A 16,948-nucleotide genomic window follows, 5' to 3' on the forward strand; every position below is an offset into this window, starting at 1 on the left:
AACCAGCCTCCCTTCTGATCTTTCATGGTTCATTCCTACATTGACTAAACAAGACAGCAGTATTTGTCATGTTTAATATTATTGCTGTGGTCTGGATATTCATGTCCCCTCAAAATTTCTATGTTGTAATCTTAACCCCCAAGGTGATGGTAGTAGGAGGTTGGCCTAACTGGGGGATGATTAGGCTCTGCCCTCATGAACAAGATTAGTGCCCTCATAAAAGAGGTTCTAGAGAGCTGCCTTGTCCCTTCCATCGTGTGAAGACACAGTGAGAAGGCACTATCTGTGAGCCAGAAGGCAGGCCTCACTAGACACCAAATCTGACAGCACCTTGATCTTGAACATCTCAGCCTTCAGATCTGCGAAAAATACATTTATGTTGTTTGTAAGTCACTCAGTTTATGGTATTTTGTTACAGCAGCCTGAGTAGACCATGGCAAATATCAGAACACTATAGCAGTCACCTCCTTCCTGAAGATGTTTAAGTTTTGTACTGGTATTTATAATGACATCTAAATTTATCTCCCACTTCCAATCTTTTTTCACCTTACTTTTATTGTGTCTAGATTAAGCTTCAAAAATACAGCTATGATCCTATCATACCTTGAGTAGCTCCCAAAAATGGCTGAATAAAGCCCAAATACTTTGGCTTAGTATTCCAGGCTGCTGTCTATAACCTAGACACAGTCTACTCTTCAGCGTCATTTCTCACTATGTCCTCATGCATACCTTAAACTTTAGATGAAATGGAGTACTTGATGCTTATTAAACATAGCTAGTAAGTTTCCTACCTCTATGCTTTTCTCATAGTGTTAATTCCAAATGTAGTGTTCTTCATTCTTTATCTATCTCTTGAATTTCTTCTATCTCAGACTGAGCTTATATAACATCCCTTCTATGAAATTACCCTGAAGCATCCTTTAATGAAGACACATTTTCTTTCTTTAAATTACAACAGCACTCTATCTGAACTTCTCTTCCAGCTATAATTACTTCTGCCTTCTGATATATTTGTATACGTACTTGTCTTTTTTTTCCCTTCCCGCACCCACCCACCCCACCACCCCAACCCGCAGACTATAAGCTTTCTTTCACTAGGCTGAATTTTATTCATCTTGATGTGCTTCACAACTCCTAGCTTCATGCCTGGGACCTCAGAGACACTCAGTGATACTCAGTTAACGTCTGTTTAATAGATGTCGAATCAGTTTCTAATTTTCTCTATTGGGCTGTGTAATTCTGTACTAAGTCCTTTCCTCTTACAATATTCTACTCTTCTGTCACCTACTTCCTCTTCTTCTCTGGTCCTTTTTAGTTCTGACTTTATAATAGATCTTGTGCTTTAAGTTACTAATAAAAAAAAAGAGTATAAGTAAATTAGGAAATGTCTCAAATCACTATTTCTTCATGTGTGCACTTACCAAATTGGTCCATGTATTTTTAATGCAGAAGTGCAGCTTCTATTTATAGCACTTATCTTTTCATTGTGTGTTATACAGTTTTAAAGTGTTTTTATATTTATTTTCTCACATAATTGTCAAGGTCTAACTGGAAATTCTTGAGGCATATTAGAGACCAAAAGTACTAAGAACCAAACACCTTGGTTGATCCAGAATGGTTCTATTTTAAAACATCCTCTCCTGGGCCGGGCGCAGTGGCTCACGCCTGTAATCCCAGCACTTTGGGAGGCCGAGGCAGGTGGATCACCTGAGATCAGGAGTTCAAGACCAGCCTGACAAACACGGAGAAACCTCATCTCTACTAAAAATACAAAATTAACCAGGCTTGGTGGCGCATGCCTGTAATCCCAGCTACTCGGGAGGGTGAGGCAGGAGAATGAGGCAGGAGAATTGCTTGAACCCGGGAGGCGGAGTTTGCAGCGAGCCAAGATCATGCCTGGGCAACAAGAGAGAAACTCTGTCTCAAAAAAAAAAAAAAAAATCCTCTACTGGTGCAAGACTGTGTGTCTCAGTTTTGACTTCAGATATTGTGTTTGGTATGATAAGCAATCCTGTGCTTTGTTTCTTTCTTGTTCATTAGTACTTGGGGTCCTGAGTGAAGCAAGGAAAGGTGTTGATATTTCAAAATAAAACAGTAACTGGCTTTGCTGGTACATATTCATTTTGGTAGCCTTGTCTTTCCATCTAAAGAAAAATAACTGAGAATTGACTAAACAACCAGCACTTACTGAGCATCTACTCTGTACCCAGCTATGTGCTAACTTAGAAAGACCTTCAGGGATAAAACTAAATCTTATTTGTCCTTGTAATCACTCTCTCCCCTCCAATGGGCCAAGTTTAATCTACTCATTAAAACATGTATCGACCCTGTGCTATGAACCAGGCACAGTGTTTAGGCACTGGTATGGGAAGATAAATATGTCTGGTATCTGCTTTCAAGGAACCTATAATAAAGGAGGAGAAACAGTCAATGAAGCAAAATGATTACAATATAGCATGGCAGGTTCTGCATGAAATATTTCTTAAGGATGTGATAGAAACACTTAAAATGGCCAGCTCAAGTATCACTCCTGTTTAGAAGCTTTTTCTAGGTCTTAAAAAGGTTTAATAGAGACTCAATTTATGTTCATTTAACAAAAGAATGATTATGAAAATTTAATCACAATAAAAGGCCAAAAGTAATAAAATGGCCAGTGAATAGTAGAGGCAGTGAGTGTGGGATTTTGCAGGAAGATTATTTGGGATGGGTTGTTTATGGGGAGTAGCACTGAATTCCCCAAACCTAATCTAAATGATGGCCCCAAGTCTATTGAGAGTAAATTCTTGGTCTGATTGCCCTATACAGAATTATAGGTCAGCTTCTGATGAAGAATGTTCTAAAACATTCTTTAGAGTTAAAACCTTGATAACTGCCTGGATTGATTTTTGGGTATGTGATACTTTGATCCTCTGAACAGAAATTATATTAATATTCTATGCAGCTATGAAGCTTCCCTTGCTACTCTTTGTGGGAATTTGGGAAAGAAATCCTGAATGAGTGTGGAAGAAAGTCTATAAAATGACCTACTTATGCTTATTAAAAGGTAGTGAAATCTCCCTAACCAAAAGATGAGTTCTTCACAGTTAAGAAAGAAAGAGTTGGATTCTATTCTGTGTCATCTATCATAATCTGCTAGCTGTGGTCCAGCAGTTGGATATTTATTACCAGCAATGATGGGAGAGGTGAGAAGAGCCTAGTTTGATTTTCCAGATCTAAGGCTGTGTTTTGAACCGCCACTTCGACAAATGCTTTGACTTAAAAGCACTGAGCCAGCTTGATTTGGAACTGTCACCACCAAGAGGGAAAATGTCTGGAATACTGCAGTGTCATTTCTGGGCAGTCTGTCTTCTATGACTTGTCATGCACTACTAAAGGGAGACAAGTGAATACTGTGTACATGAAATCATTAGTGCTGTCATAGCAGGCAGAAGAAAGACCACCAGGCAGAACACAAGACCACCCAACACAAAAAACATGAGCTCCCATCAGCAGCATGGTTGAGACTATATGCCCTTGACATTTGCCTTTCAGAATGTTGAGCCACCAAGCATGCTGTTGGATAATTGTTGCTTTGTGATGATATTAAGCAACTCTCACAATGTGGACCACCAGTTCTGGTTTGGGTTTCTTCTTTTTATTAGGACCATCTGAGAATGTCTGTGGTAGAGACTTTGGTGAATTTCATCCATCCTGTGGCCAAAGGAATGAAAGGAAGAGCAACTTAGTTTGTTAATATGGAAGAATTCAGCAACAAAAAACCCATGACACATGTCTGGAAGAGGCTTCATTGAGGGATTTTTTTATTTTCAAACAAAGCATTCTAAAATGTTTTACTACTGCTTATTAAAGTGCACTCTCTATGCAAATAGCCTTATACTAATTAGCCTTATACTAATTTCAGAGCTGTAGTGGTATATTTTTAATCCAACAAATGTTTCTTGTTGGTATTTCTATTTCACACAGACTGGGCTATCTCCTGGTTGAAAAACAAGCCAAAACAAAATAAAGCATTTTTTTCCTAAAATAAGCTAATATGTCTTTAAACAATCATAAGGTGTTTTATTTTTAAAATATTTTTGTAAAGCAAAAATTAGTTCAATCTCTTTCCTTTATTTCCCTTTGCCTCAGACTTTTTTTTTCTTGCCTTAATTTCATTTTATTCGACTTCTACTTCTTATATTGAATGTGTTGGTCAAATTTTTAAACTTGAATTTACCAATACTGCTTCTCGTCTGACTCATTTATTTCCTGATGACAAATTTTTTGTTCAAGTTGTTTTTTTTTTTTTTTTTTTGCTTTGCCATTGCTGTTGATACTTGCTTCTCTTGTACTCTTGTTCTTTCAGTAAACATTTTATTGAAGTTATTTACAGATTTTCTCAGGCATGTGAAATCTATTAACCAACTACATATCTGTTTCACCTTTATGATTTCAATGCCTTTTAAATTCAACTTTTTTTTGAGGAGTTTCTATTCTTTCTGAAAATTTTGAATTCCAAAGAGAATGGATAATTAATCCTTAAATAAGTAACTCATTATCTTAGTTTTCTTAAAGAAACTTTAGATTGCAGATCTTTAGATTGACTTAGCATGTTACGTTGTCATCGCTTATAAAATCTACCTTTAGTGGAAGCAAACGAGAATTACTTTAAAAACATATATAGAGAGGTTAGATTTTATACCTAGTACACAAATCTCTTGATTCAAAACATTTGACAAAAATATCGTATGTTGAAATTGAGTTATCTTCTGCTGAAGCCAGTTTTCCAGCAGTGTCAGTAGTAGAACTGGGGTTCTTTACTATTCCAGTCTGTTCCTCTAGTAAGCAACATGGGTGTGTACAGGTGAGATTTTCATCCAGTTAACATTCATTCAGAGGGCTATATCTTCTAAAGCTTTCTAACTCAACAAGAGCAGAGTACGTAAGCATCCTACACAGTGCGCAACTACAAATATTTGATGAATAAATGGCAGGAGCTAAATATAACTAGAAAAATCTGTAGAACAAAAAAGAGACAAAATCGTAAAAGGGCTAGATCTGGAAAAAAACATTCATGAAGATCATGGATTTTTAAGTTTAGACCCCTGACTCATCTCTACTTATGCATAATCTGTTTTGGAACCCATTGTATATGCCACTATTTCCAGTAACTGATCCAAAATTCAGTTCCATCCTGGAATGTTGTGGTTTCCAAATACTAAATTGTTTACCAGATATAGAACAATACAGATTTTTCATCAGCTTACCCAGGCCTCTTCTGACCACCATTTCCTTAGTATCCTGAAAAGAAATTCTGAGTTTCTCCTACTGGTATATAGGCTCTCAGGCTTGTGCGAATTTGTCTTCTTTCTCACTCAGGAGATTTCTCTGCTTTCCCATGCCCTGCATCATTCTTTCATCCCTAGGCGCTGATCTGTCCGTTTCCTGTGGGGTAGATGTTTGGCCCAAACGTGTGTAATCATGAAGTTTCCCTTGGGATCTGGGGTGGTAGGATGGGGATAGTTCTTGGTGCCTGGTGCACACAGTTTGTGTCTCAGGAGTAGAATCATAGAAAACAATTAACTGAGCATTTGTCAAAAATACTGGCACGTGCACATGTCTTTTAGCTCCCCAAAGATTTGCCTTCTGCTTTGCTACGCTCAGGATACTGGCCAGCAAGATGGAAAGACTGCCAAGCAAATCCAGCTCATGTACCCAGAAGGCCACTCCGTTTGAGTATCTGGAAATCATTTTTTCGCTCACTTGGGAGGTTCTGGGGCCTCTTTATTTCCTCAGAAACAGATTTCAAGAGCACATTGCAGCCTAGTCTCCACAAGCGAACAAGCTGTGAGAGCTGGAAATCTGCAGCTCCTCCCCTGCTCTCTTTATTGCAGTACATTCTTTTCCCAGCAACATAGGTTTCGGCCTCCCAAGACCCTTCTCATGAAAGGCGCTAGAACGCAGTGTCAAGTTAAGATGAGTGATTAGGGAAATCTGTAGCTACTGAGAATGAGGTTCCCGGTTGAGTATCAGAAGCGACCACAGAAGGTGAAGGTTTGCCTCTTTTCCTTCTGTTGTCAGGAATAATGAAGATAAGCAGAAGGCATTGGTTTGCTTCTCAAATTACCAGCTCTGCTTCTCACCATTGCCAATCATGATGCACGGGTAGGAGACGGAGCTTCCTTCTCATATTCTTTCCGTGCTTTGATGGTGGACTGGCCACATCTAGAAGGGAAAGAGAAGTGAAATTCCCTGAATGCAGATCGGTGGCCAAGGTCAGTCCTTGAGCAGGAGAGCTCCTTTATCTGCAGGCCCTCACCAGAATGTCTGCAAGCCGATGACACCGATGTGAAAATAAACCCCATCTTTCACTCTGCACTTCTCTTCTTCTTATCTCAGATTAAAATGCCCCCCCTTTTTAAAAAAATCAAGCAAATACAATAAAGATGAAAAAAGTGACTGACAGAAAGATAGAAATTTAGAGGAAATAAATTTATACATGACTGTTCCTCCTCCCCACCCCTTCCATTCCTTAAATTGGACACAATACTTCAGTAATGGTCTTTCTAATACATAAATGTAACCATATTTCTTTCTTGCTTTAAAATCTGCAACTGTTATTTAGAGTCAAGTTAATGGTCTTTAGTATAATACTTCCCCACAACCACCCCAAACTCAAGCCATGCTGAATTATTGCAGTTCCTTAAATCATCAGGTCCTTTAGAGTTTCCACACCTGGACACAAGCCACTCCCCATACTTGAGATGCCTTATTTCCCTGGTCTTTCAAAACTGCTGATTTAAAATGCCATTCAGATGTCCCTCTCATTTGCAAATCTTCTCCAACTCTACCAAGAATAGCACTTGCTGTCTTTGCACCACGGAATTGTGTGTATGTCTTTTATAACATTATATTATACTGGTTTTGTTGCTGTTGTTCACTTGCATGTCTGTCCTTGTGGACTGATTTCTTTAGGGACAGGGATTTTGTGTTATTGTCGCATTAACCCCAAGGTTTCTGAATGACTGCAGTGTAGTAGATTTATTACACTGTTGCAGAATGAATGGACAAAACTGGAAAATGTAACTAAAGTTTATATATATTTCCCCATTTTCTAAATTCCCACACCTTAAGATGCTTTTTCCTCCTTTTTCACATTTTGTTGAAATAGTACAGTCTTTCATTTCTTCCCCTTATTCCCATCTTTATTTCTTGATTTTATCTTTTTTTGGAAAAGAAGGCATTTGGCACAGCATCCTTCTCTCTACTGTCACCATCATGGCTGCATTCTCCTATCGGAGACCCAGAGACCTCAGCTCTTGTCAAGCAGCCCTCTCTCATGGCTGCAGCGCTCACTGGGGTCTGTGCTCCCTCTCATTCATTGCCCTCGGGGCCCACAAGTAAAGACCACTTCCCACTATGAGCAATCCCTTGGTTATTCTCCCTCCCTCCAAATGTGTAAATAGTCCCTTCATTAAATGCTCTTTACCCTTTGAGTGAGCCATCCCTTTCCTGCCTCAACCCTGACTGATACTGTGGTCAACAAATAATAATTGACTTACTATTTATTAACTAATCTCTTAATTTATAAACAAGCATGGGGATTTCTTCCACTTAGTTACGTCATATCTACAATGATATCTGTAGGAGTCAGGAGGCAAAGTCTTGAAAATGTTTAGGGACCCCAGAGAAATATTCTCCATTGAAGTTGAAATTTGTATTTTCAGTCTTTCCTGTTATATATCTCTGTCCCACTCATGCAACAAACGTTTATTAATCACTGCTTTCTCTTCATTCTTATCTTTGATTTTTTATCTTTCCCGTTTTCTATGTGAGAATATTCTTAGATCATAAGTGAGAACTTCAACTACTGGCTATGTAATTGGGCAAGTCTCTGCACCTTGGTTTCCTTATCCATGAAATAGGGAGGATAATACCTCTCTTACAGAACCCACAGAGCTGCTGAGTAAATCAAATAAAACAATTGTATGTACAATCTGTAACCACATTTACTACTTTTATTGTTTTTGCTGTTTTGATGTTTTTAATTATTGATGTATTTCCTCCATAGTGCTTCTTTTTTTTTTAATAAAAGTTTTTTCTTTCTGCTGTTTTAGGTTTTCTTTCCTTTCCGTGATATTCCTTTCATGCTCCTCTTCCACAAGTGCCACCCTCTTGACTAGTCTTTTGAAAATACCTTGCAAGATCCATTAGTCTACACCTCAGCTCCTTTGGGACTGTCCTATTCCTTTTTCTCTCTTGCCTTAGTGGCTTTCTTAAAAGCATGTTTTAAAAAAAAAAAATTCCCCCTGTGGTAAAAGGATAAAAATTCTAGAGAAATGTAAACTTGTACCTAGACTGAGATAGACATATAATTCTCCTTTTTGAAATGGTTTGGCTTTGTGTCCCCATCCAAATCTCATCTTGAATTATAATCCCATAATCCCCATGTGTCAAGGACACCAGGACAAGACCTGGTGGGAGGCGATTGGATCACGGGGGCAGTTTCCCCATGCTGTTCTTGTGATAGTGAGTGAGTTCTCACAAGATCTGATAGTTCTATAAGTGTTCAACATTTTCTCCTACGTACACTTTTTCTCTCTCCTGCCGCCTTATAAAGAAGGTATCTGCTTCTCTTTCCACCATGATTAAGTTTCCTGAGGCCTCCCAGCCAGGCAGAACTGTGAATCAATTAAACCTCCTCTGTTGATAAATTATCCAGACTTGGGTAGTATCTTTATAGCAGTGTGAGAACGGACTAATACATTTTTTGTGTGATTTTTGAGAATAAGGTTCATAGTGAATACCAGAAAGGTTTCTGGGGTTCAATTGATCACAGCCTGAATAGTCTCTTCACATACTGCTGTTGTAATTAGTGGTCCAATAACACTACCAAGGTATTGTCCCATTCCTCTTTCTATGTATTCTCATTTCTTATCTTAATTGTATTTGCTTAGTGTTTATTGAGCAGCTATTTTGTGCCAGACTTTTGCTCAGTGCTGCATTTTTAAGAAAGGCATTGTCTTCACTCCCAGCAAGTGTACAATCCAGTGGGGATAAAAATGAGCATGCTGGTAATTACAAGACATGTTAGGAGAAAACACGAATAAGTTTTGGGTTGTTTTGTTCCCTGATATATCCACAACATCAAGAGCAGTTTCTTGAACATAGCAGGTCTTTACTAAATATTGTTGAATTTATGAATGGATCTCGAGATTCAAAATGTTGAATAGGAGTTCATCAGTTAAAAAGAGTGGGATGAGGCATTGGAACAGGCAGAAGGGATGGCTCAGAGGCAAAAGAAAGCATGATAGTTACGGGAAAGTGCAGGTTTCTGTTTAGCACGAGCTTTGTGTGGGAATGAGATTTGATGAGAATTGAGCTCAATAAATCAATATATCCCTTGATAATGACTACCACCTACTGTGTGTGTCCCACATATCAAGTACTTTATATACATTATCTTAAACCTTAAAGCTATGAAAAAAGTATTATTCAGCCTCCTTTGCTCATTCAACTCAATTTCACCTAGATAAAAGTGATGGCAGTGTTCAAGAATAGCCATATACTTGATCCTGGCCATACACTTCTTTGATGACTGATAAGATGATCAAACCCTGAAAGTTGAGTTCAACTGCCTCCAAGAAGAAGAACACAGATTTTAGAAATGTTCTTTCAGCTGATATCACACTCTTATTATGTGATAATAAATTTAAGAAGACCTTAGTAAATAATCTGGAGCCTTCAACTGTGGTGCAATGAGTTTTATTAAACAGTTGGATGCCAGATTTTAGTACAATGTGGAATAAGTAAACCAGAGGAAGTAGAACTGGAGCATAACTCTACTCAGAACAAAGAACTCTGAGAAAACACTATGTTGTCTGGCTAACCCATCAAAAGGTGTGAGTTTTGGAGTGGACTAGAGCAGAACCACAGAGATTATAACTATTTTAAATTCTAAGAACTTTCCAAATTAATGATTGGAAATTTATACTGAAGGCTATTGCTAAGTGGTCCTGAGAATCCTAGGCATTTTGTGCTAGAGAAGATCTTATAGATATTTTACTGTAACTTCCTTGTTTTGTAGAGGTGGAAACTGAGGTCCAAGAAGTTCAAGGTCTCACAGCTGGCACTGAAGTCAGTGCTTTCTCCACTGCACCACATTGTCTCTGCAGAAGTTTTCAGTGTTGCTCTTCTATGAGATGGTCTCTTTAATTAAATCATAGGATACACAGAATTTGCATCACTATTGCTTAATATCTACTTTCCAGTCACTTTGTTGTTTATTTTTTAAAAGTTACTCTAAGCTCCTTAAGGATGTGGAAAAACTCCGTGAAGGAAGATGTGAATTCAGCACTAAAATAACAACTTTTTTCAATCATGACTTTATTGCCATTTCTGTTATTTTTATTAAAGAATCCAAAATCAAAATGATTTGTCCATATATGTGCTTTATTTATTTTGCAGCATGTGGCAAGTATTCATAAAATATTAGTTTAAGAAACCAAATATGAGATAAATTGAGTTGCTGGCTTACCTTCAGGTCACATAGGAATCACAACAAGGATCCAGTTCTTAAGAATCTTAGTTGACACCAAAGATCATCATTACCCAGGGTCTTTCCTTGGATGGGACTTGGTGAACTGAAAAGGGAGATAATGAAGGTCTCAAAGAATACTTGGAGAATCCCCCCAAGAAGCGTTGCAATAGTACTTTTCTTATAAAGTGTGAGCCTTTATAAGAGAATTTCATGAAACAACTGTTATGGTGCTTTATTCATGGCTCTTTGCCATCATCATTGACAGTGAAGCTTTAATAGGAAAACAAGCAAACCAAAAACACCTGGGCTGATGAAAACAAATATGGAAGCATCTGGTACAGTATCTACCAGAGAGAAGATACTTATTACATCTTTATTGATGGAAAGAAGGAAGGAAAAAGGGGTAGGAGAGAAAGAAAAGATGGGAAGGACTTTTAAAAACAGATGATAGATACTAGAGGCTGAGAAGGGTGGGTGGGTGAAGCAGGGATGAAGAGAGGTAGGTTAATAGGTACAAACATACAGTTAGATAAAAGGTACAACTTCTATTGTTCAACAGCAGAGTAGAGTGACTATTGTTACAACAATGTATTATGTATTTCAAAATAGCTAGAAGAGAGTAGCTTGAATTGTTCCCATAGAAATAATAAATAATCAAAGTGATAAATACCTCAACTATCCCGACTTGATCATTATACAACCTATGCATGTAACAAAATATCACATCCACCTCCCTTCAAATATAAAATATTATGTATAAGTAAAAAGTAAAAATACAAAATTTAAAGCAGCTTTTAACACGTGAAATAACCAGCTAGCATCATAATGACAGGATCAAATTCACAGATAACAATATTAACCTTAAATGTAAATGGGCTAAATGCCTCAATTAAAAGACACAGACTGGCAAATTGGATAAGGTGTCCAGACCCATCAGTGTGCTGTATTCAGGAGACCAATCTCACATGCACACACATTTAGGCTCAAAATAAAGGGATGGAGGACTATTTACTAAGAAAATGGAAAGCAAAAAAAGCAGGGGTTGCAATCCTAGTCTCTGACAAAACAGACTTTAAACCAACAAAGATCAAAAGAGACAAAGAAGGCCATTACATAATGGTAAAGGGATCAATATAACAAGAAGAGCTAACTATCCTAAATATATATGCACCCAATACAGGAGTACCCAGATTCATAAAGCAAGTTCTTAGAGATGTACAAAGGGACTTAGACTCCGACACAATAATAGTGGGAGACTTTAACACACCACTGTCAATATTAGATAGATCAATGAGACAGAAAATTAACAAGGATATTCAGGACTTGAACTCAGCTCTGGACCAAGCAGACCTAATAGACATCTACAGAACTCTCCACCCAAAATCAACAGAATATACATTTTTCTCAGCACCACATCACACATATTCTAAAATTGCCCACATAATTGGAAGTAAAACACTCCTCAGTAATTGCAAAAGAAAAGAAATCATAACAAACAGTCTCTCAGACCACAGTGCAATCAAATTAGAACTCAGGATTAAGAAACTCACTCAAAACCGCACAACTACGTGGAAACTGGACAACCTGCTCCTGAATGACTACTGGGTAAATAACGAAATTAAGGCAGAAATAAATAAATTCTTTGAAACCAATGATAACAAAGTACAACGTATCACAATCTCTTGGACACAGTTAAAGCAGTGTTTGGAGGGAAATTTATAGCACTAAATGCCCACATCAGAAAGCTGGAAAGATCTAAAATCTACACCCTAACATCACAATTAAAAGAACTAGAGAAGCAAGAGCAAACAAATTCAAAAGCTAGAAGAAGTCAAGAAATAACTAAGATCAGAGCAGTACTGAAGGAAATGGAGACACAAAAAACCCTTCAAGAAATCAATGAATCCAGGAGCTGGTTTTTTGAAAATATTAACAAAATAGATAGACTGCTATCCAGACTAATAAAGAAGAAAAGAGAGAAAAATGAAATGGACACAATAAAAAATGATAAAGGGGATATCATCACTGATCCCACAGAAATACAAACTACCATCAAAGAATACTATAAACACCTCTATGTGAATCAACTAGAAAATCTGGAAGAAATGGATACATTCCTGGACACATACACCCTCCCAAGACTAAACCAGGAAGAAGTTGAATGCCTTAATAGACCAATAACAAGTTCTGAAATTGAGGCAGTAATTAATAGCTTACCAACCAAGAAAAGCCTAGGAACAGACAGATTCACAGCCGAATTCTACTAGAGGTACAAAGAGGAGCTTGTACCATTCCTTCTGAAACTATTCCAAGCAATAGAAAAAGAGGGACTCCTCCCTAACTCATTTTATGAGGCCAGCACCATCCTAATACCACAACCTGACAGAGACACAACAAAAAAAGAAAATTTCAGGCCAATATCCCTGATGAATATCGATGCAAACATCTTTAATAAAATACTGACAAACCAAATTCGCTGCACATCAAAAAGTTTATCCACCACGATCAAGTCAGCTTCATACCTGGGATGCAAGGCTGGTTCAACGTATGCAAATTAATAAATGTAATCCATCGCATAAGCAGAACCAGAGACAAAAACCACATGATTATCTCAATAGATGCAGAAAAGGCCTTCAATAAAATTCAACACCCCTTCATGCTAAAATCTCTCAATAAACTAGGTATTGATGGAACATATCTCAAAATAATAAGAGATATTTATGACAAACGCACAGCCAATATCATACTGAATGGGCAAAAGCTGGAAGCATTCATTTTGAAAATGGCCCAAGACAAGGATGCCCTCTCTCATGACTCCTATTCAATATAGTATTGGAAATTCTGGCCAGGGCAATCAGGCAAGGGAAAGAAATAAAGGGTATTCAAATAGGAAGAGAGGAAGTCAAATTGTTTCTGTTTGCAGATGACATGATTGTATATTTGGAAAACCCCACCATCTCAGCCTAAACTCTCCTTAAGCTGATAAGCAACTTTAGCAAAGTCTCAGGATACAAAATCAATGTGCAAAAATCACAGCCATCCTCATACACCAATAATAGACAGAGAGCCAGATCATGAGTGTACCCCCATTCACAACTGCTACAAAGAGAATAAAGTATCTAGGAATACAACTTACAAGAGATGTGAAAGACCTTTTCAAGGAGAACTACAAACCACTGCTCAAGGAAATAAGAGAGGACACAAACAAGTGGAAAAACATTCCATGTTCATGGATAGGAAGAATCAATATTGTGAAAATGGCCATACCTTCCAAAGTAATTTATAGATTCAATGCTATTCCCATCAAGCTACCATTGAGTTTCTTCACAGAATTAGAAAAAAACGACTTTAAACTTCATATGGAACCAAAAAATGGCCTTTATAGCCAAGACAGTCCTTAGCAAGAAGAACAAAACTGGAGGCATCATGCTACCTGACTTCAAACTATACTACAAGCTACCGTAACGAAAACAGCATGGTACTGGTACCAAGACAGATCTATAGACCAATGGAACAGAATAGAGGCCTCAGAAATAATGCCAAATATCTACAACCATCTAATCTTTGACAAATCTGACAAAAACAAGCAACGGGGAAAGGATTTCCTATTTAATAAACGGTGTTGGGAAAACTGTCTAGGCATATGCAGAATGCTGAAACTGGACGCCTTCCTTACACCTTATACAAAAATTAACTCGAGATGGATTAATGACTTAAATGTAAGACCTAAAGCCATAAAAACTCTAGAAGAAAACTTAGGCAACACCATTCAGGACATAGGCATGGGCCAAGACTTCATGACTAAAACACCAAAAGCAATGGCAACAGAGGCCAAAATTGACAAATTGTATCTCATTAAACTAAAGAGCTTCTGCAAAGCAAAAGAACCTGTCATCAGATTGAACAGACAACCTACAGAATGGGAGAAAATTTTTGTAATCTATCCAACTGACAAAGGGCTAATATCCAGAATCTACAAGGAACTTAAACAAATTTACAAGAAAAAAAGAAACAACCCCATCAAAAATTGGGCAATAGATATGAACAGAAACTTCCCAAAAGAACACATTTACGCAGCCAACAAACTATGAAAAAAAGCTGATCATCACTGGTCGTTAGAGAAATCCAAATCCAAACCACAGTGAGATACCATCTCATGCTAGTTAGAATGGCGATCATTAAAAAGTCAGGAAACAACAGATGCTGGAGAAGATATGGAGAAATAGGAACACTTTTACACTGTTGGTCGGAGTGTAAATTCTTTCAGCCATTGTGGAAGACAGTGTGGTGATTCCTCAAAGATCTACAACCAGAAATACCATTTGACCCAGCAGCCCCATTACTGGGTATATACCCAAAGGATTATAAATCATTCTACTATAAGGACACATGCACACATATGTTTATTGCCACATTGTTCACAATAGCAAAGACTTGGAACCAACCTAAATGCCCATCAATGATAGACTGGATAAAGAAAATGTGGCACATATACACCATGGAATACTATGCAGCCATAAAAAAGGATGAGAGTATGTCCTTTGAAGGGACATGGATGAAGCTGGAAACCATCATTCTCAGCAAACTAACACAGGAACAGGAAAACAAACACCACATGTTCTCACTCATAAGTGGGAGTTGAACAATGAGAACACATGGACACAGGGAGGAGAACATCACACACCAGGGCCTGTCAGGGGGTAGGGGGCTGGGGGAGGGATAGCATTAGGAGAAATACCTAATGTAGATGACGGGTTGATGGGTGCGGCAAACCACCATGTCACGTGTATACCTATGTAACAAACCTGCACACTCTGCACATGTATCCCAGAACTTAAAGTATAAAACACACACACACACACACACACACACACACAGAAAAATATGGACCTAAATTCAAATTGCTTAGTGTTCCAAATATAATGTAAATGGAATTTTTGGGCCTCTGCAAATCATTCTATTTGTAAAATTTGTAACTTACACTTGGAGTAACATTTTGAATTTGATTTCATGGAGTATTTGAAAAACCTATTTATACTGGGCTTTCTTCTCATACATTTGTGTAATTGAAGTAACTTGGCCTTTTGGCCAAAATGTGTAAGATCTATTTTACTTGTAGTTGCACAGATCCAAATGTCAGCTCTACCATTAAAAAAGTACATGGAGCTAGGAAAAGAGAATCTTCTTAAAAGAGTATTCTCAGTTTTCAAATCACATTTCTTATGAAAATTACTGAGCTTCATTATAATATAATATAATATAATATAATATAATATAATATAAAATATATAATATAATAAAGGTACTCTGTACTTGTAACTCATAACACAATCTCTGAGGAAATAGTGTTTTGTTAAGAAATTTTATTAAATTTTGTTAAATTACCAAGATGTTTTAATTTTTAATACTTAGATGCTGGACACAATAAATGATAGGAGTATCTTCCTGTGTTATATGGGGAAGAGCTAGAGATAAAGCAAGATATTTTCTCAGGGTCAGTTTCTAGAGCATACCTCTAATTCAAAATCCACAGCACCACCAGTTTCTTCCTCAGGAGGCCCTTTTCTTTTCTTTTCTTTTTTGAGATGGAATCTCGCTCTGTTGCCCAGGCTACATAAAAATGTAAACTTCTTTGGCCAAGTCCATCCAAGGCTCACCAAGGACTACCCTTTCTACCTTTGTGGACTTCTCTCTATGAAAAACCCCTTGTGTAAGCCCAGAATTTGGATACCACCCTTCTATCCTGAAAATAACGATAGCAGTTGACATTTATTGAGGACTTACCATGTGCCAAGCAGTGTTCTAAGTACTTCTCACATGTTAATTGCCAGGACAGCCTGTGACGTAGGTATTACCATTACTTTCATTTTACGGATAGGAAGCTTAGGCAGAGAGGTTAGAATTTGCTTACGTTGTACAGAATGGTAACTTGTACAGAATGGTAACTTAAAGGGCCAGGATTAAAACCCAGGCAGTCTGTCTCCAGAGCCCTCACTCTTAATTTCTTTATAAACATCCTGCCCCTTTCAGCCTTGCCCTAAGTCTCCCAAATAAATGAAGTCTCATGTGGGCACCTTCTTTCCCGGTTAATGAAAATATTCATGTCCTCTCTTTAAAAGACCACATGTGTTGTAGTTACATGAGTGAGTCTTTGGCCATCCTCAAAGAGAGCCACAGTGTCTGCTTGATAAAAGCCACAATTTTCCTGACCTGCTCTGGGGCTGGCCCCCTCAAAGAAAATGCAGGCAGACACTTGGCAACTGGGCTCTCCCAGACCCTCAAGCACAGAGCTGTGTTAGTGTTGGCAGTGGGGGACGGTTTGCTTCCTCCCCATTTCATGAACTGTCACATCAGCCTCTTTGATCCTCCCAGGGTCTCAAGTGTGCCAAGATCATTACTCCACGTTATTGCTCTGTTTCAGATACTTGC

The 16,948-nt window shown here is 37.9% G+C and overlaps 1 long non-coding RNA gene across 2 annotated transcripts; it reads right to left on the reverse strand.

Moving 5' to 3' along the window:
- Nucleotides 1-3,113: 3,113 nt before the first annotated feature.
- Nucleotides 3,114-16,374, reverse strand: LOC134734531 (uncharacterized). 2 transcript variants are annotated; one of them, XR_010117629.1, is made up of 4 exons: nucleotides 16,304-16,374; nucleotides 10,517-10,622; nucleotides 5,247-6,204; nucleotides 3,114-3,690 (listed from the first exon to the last, which is right to left on the reverse strand). It is a non-coding gene; the product is annotated as an uncharacterized lncRNA (long non-coding RNA). The 2 variants fall into 2 exon arrangements; XR_010117628.1 differs by lacking the exons at nucleotides 3,114-3,690; nucleotides 5,247-6,204 and adding an exon at nucleotides 9,738-10,188 and having other exon boundaries at nucleotides 16,304-16,351.
- Nucleotides 16,375-16,948: the final 574 nt, after the last annotated feature.

The sequence above is a fragment of the Symphalangus syndactylus genome, chromosome 12 (assembly GCF_028878055.3).
Source record: "Symphalangus syndactylus isolate Jambi chromosome 12, NHGRI_mSymSyn1-v2.1_pri, whole genome shotgun sequence".
Classification (NCBI taxonomy): Eukaryota; Metazoa; Chordata; class Mammalia; order Primates; family Hylobatidae; genus Symphalangus; species Symphalangus syndactylus.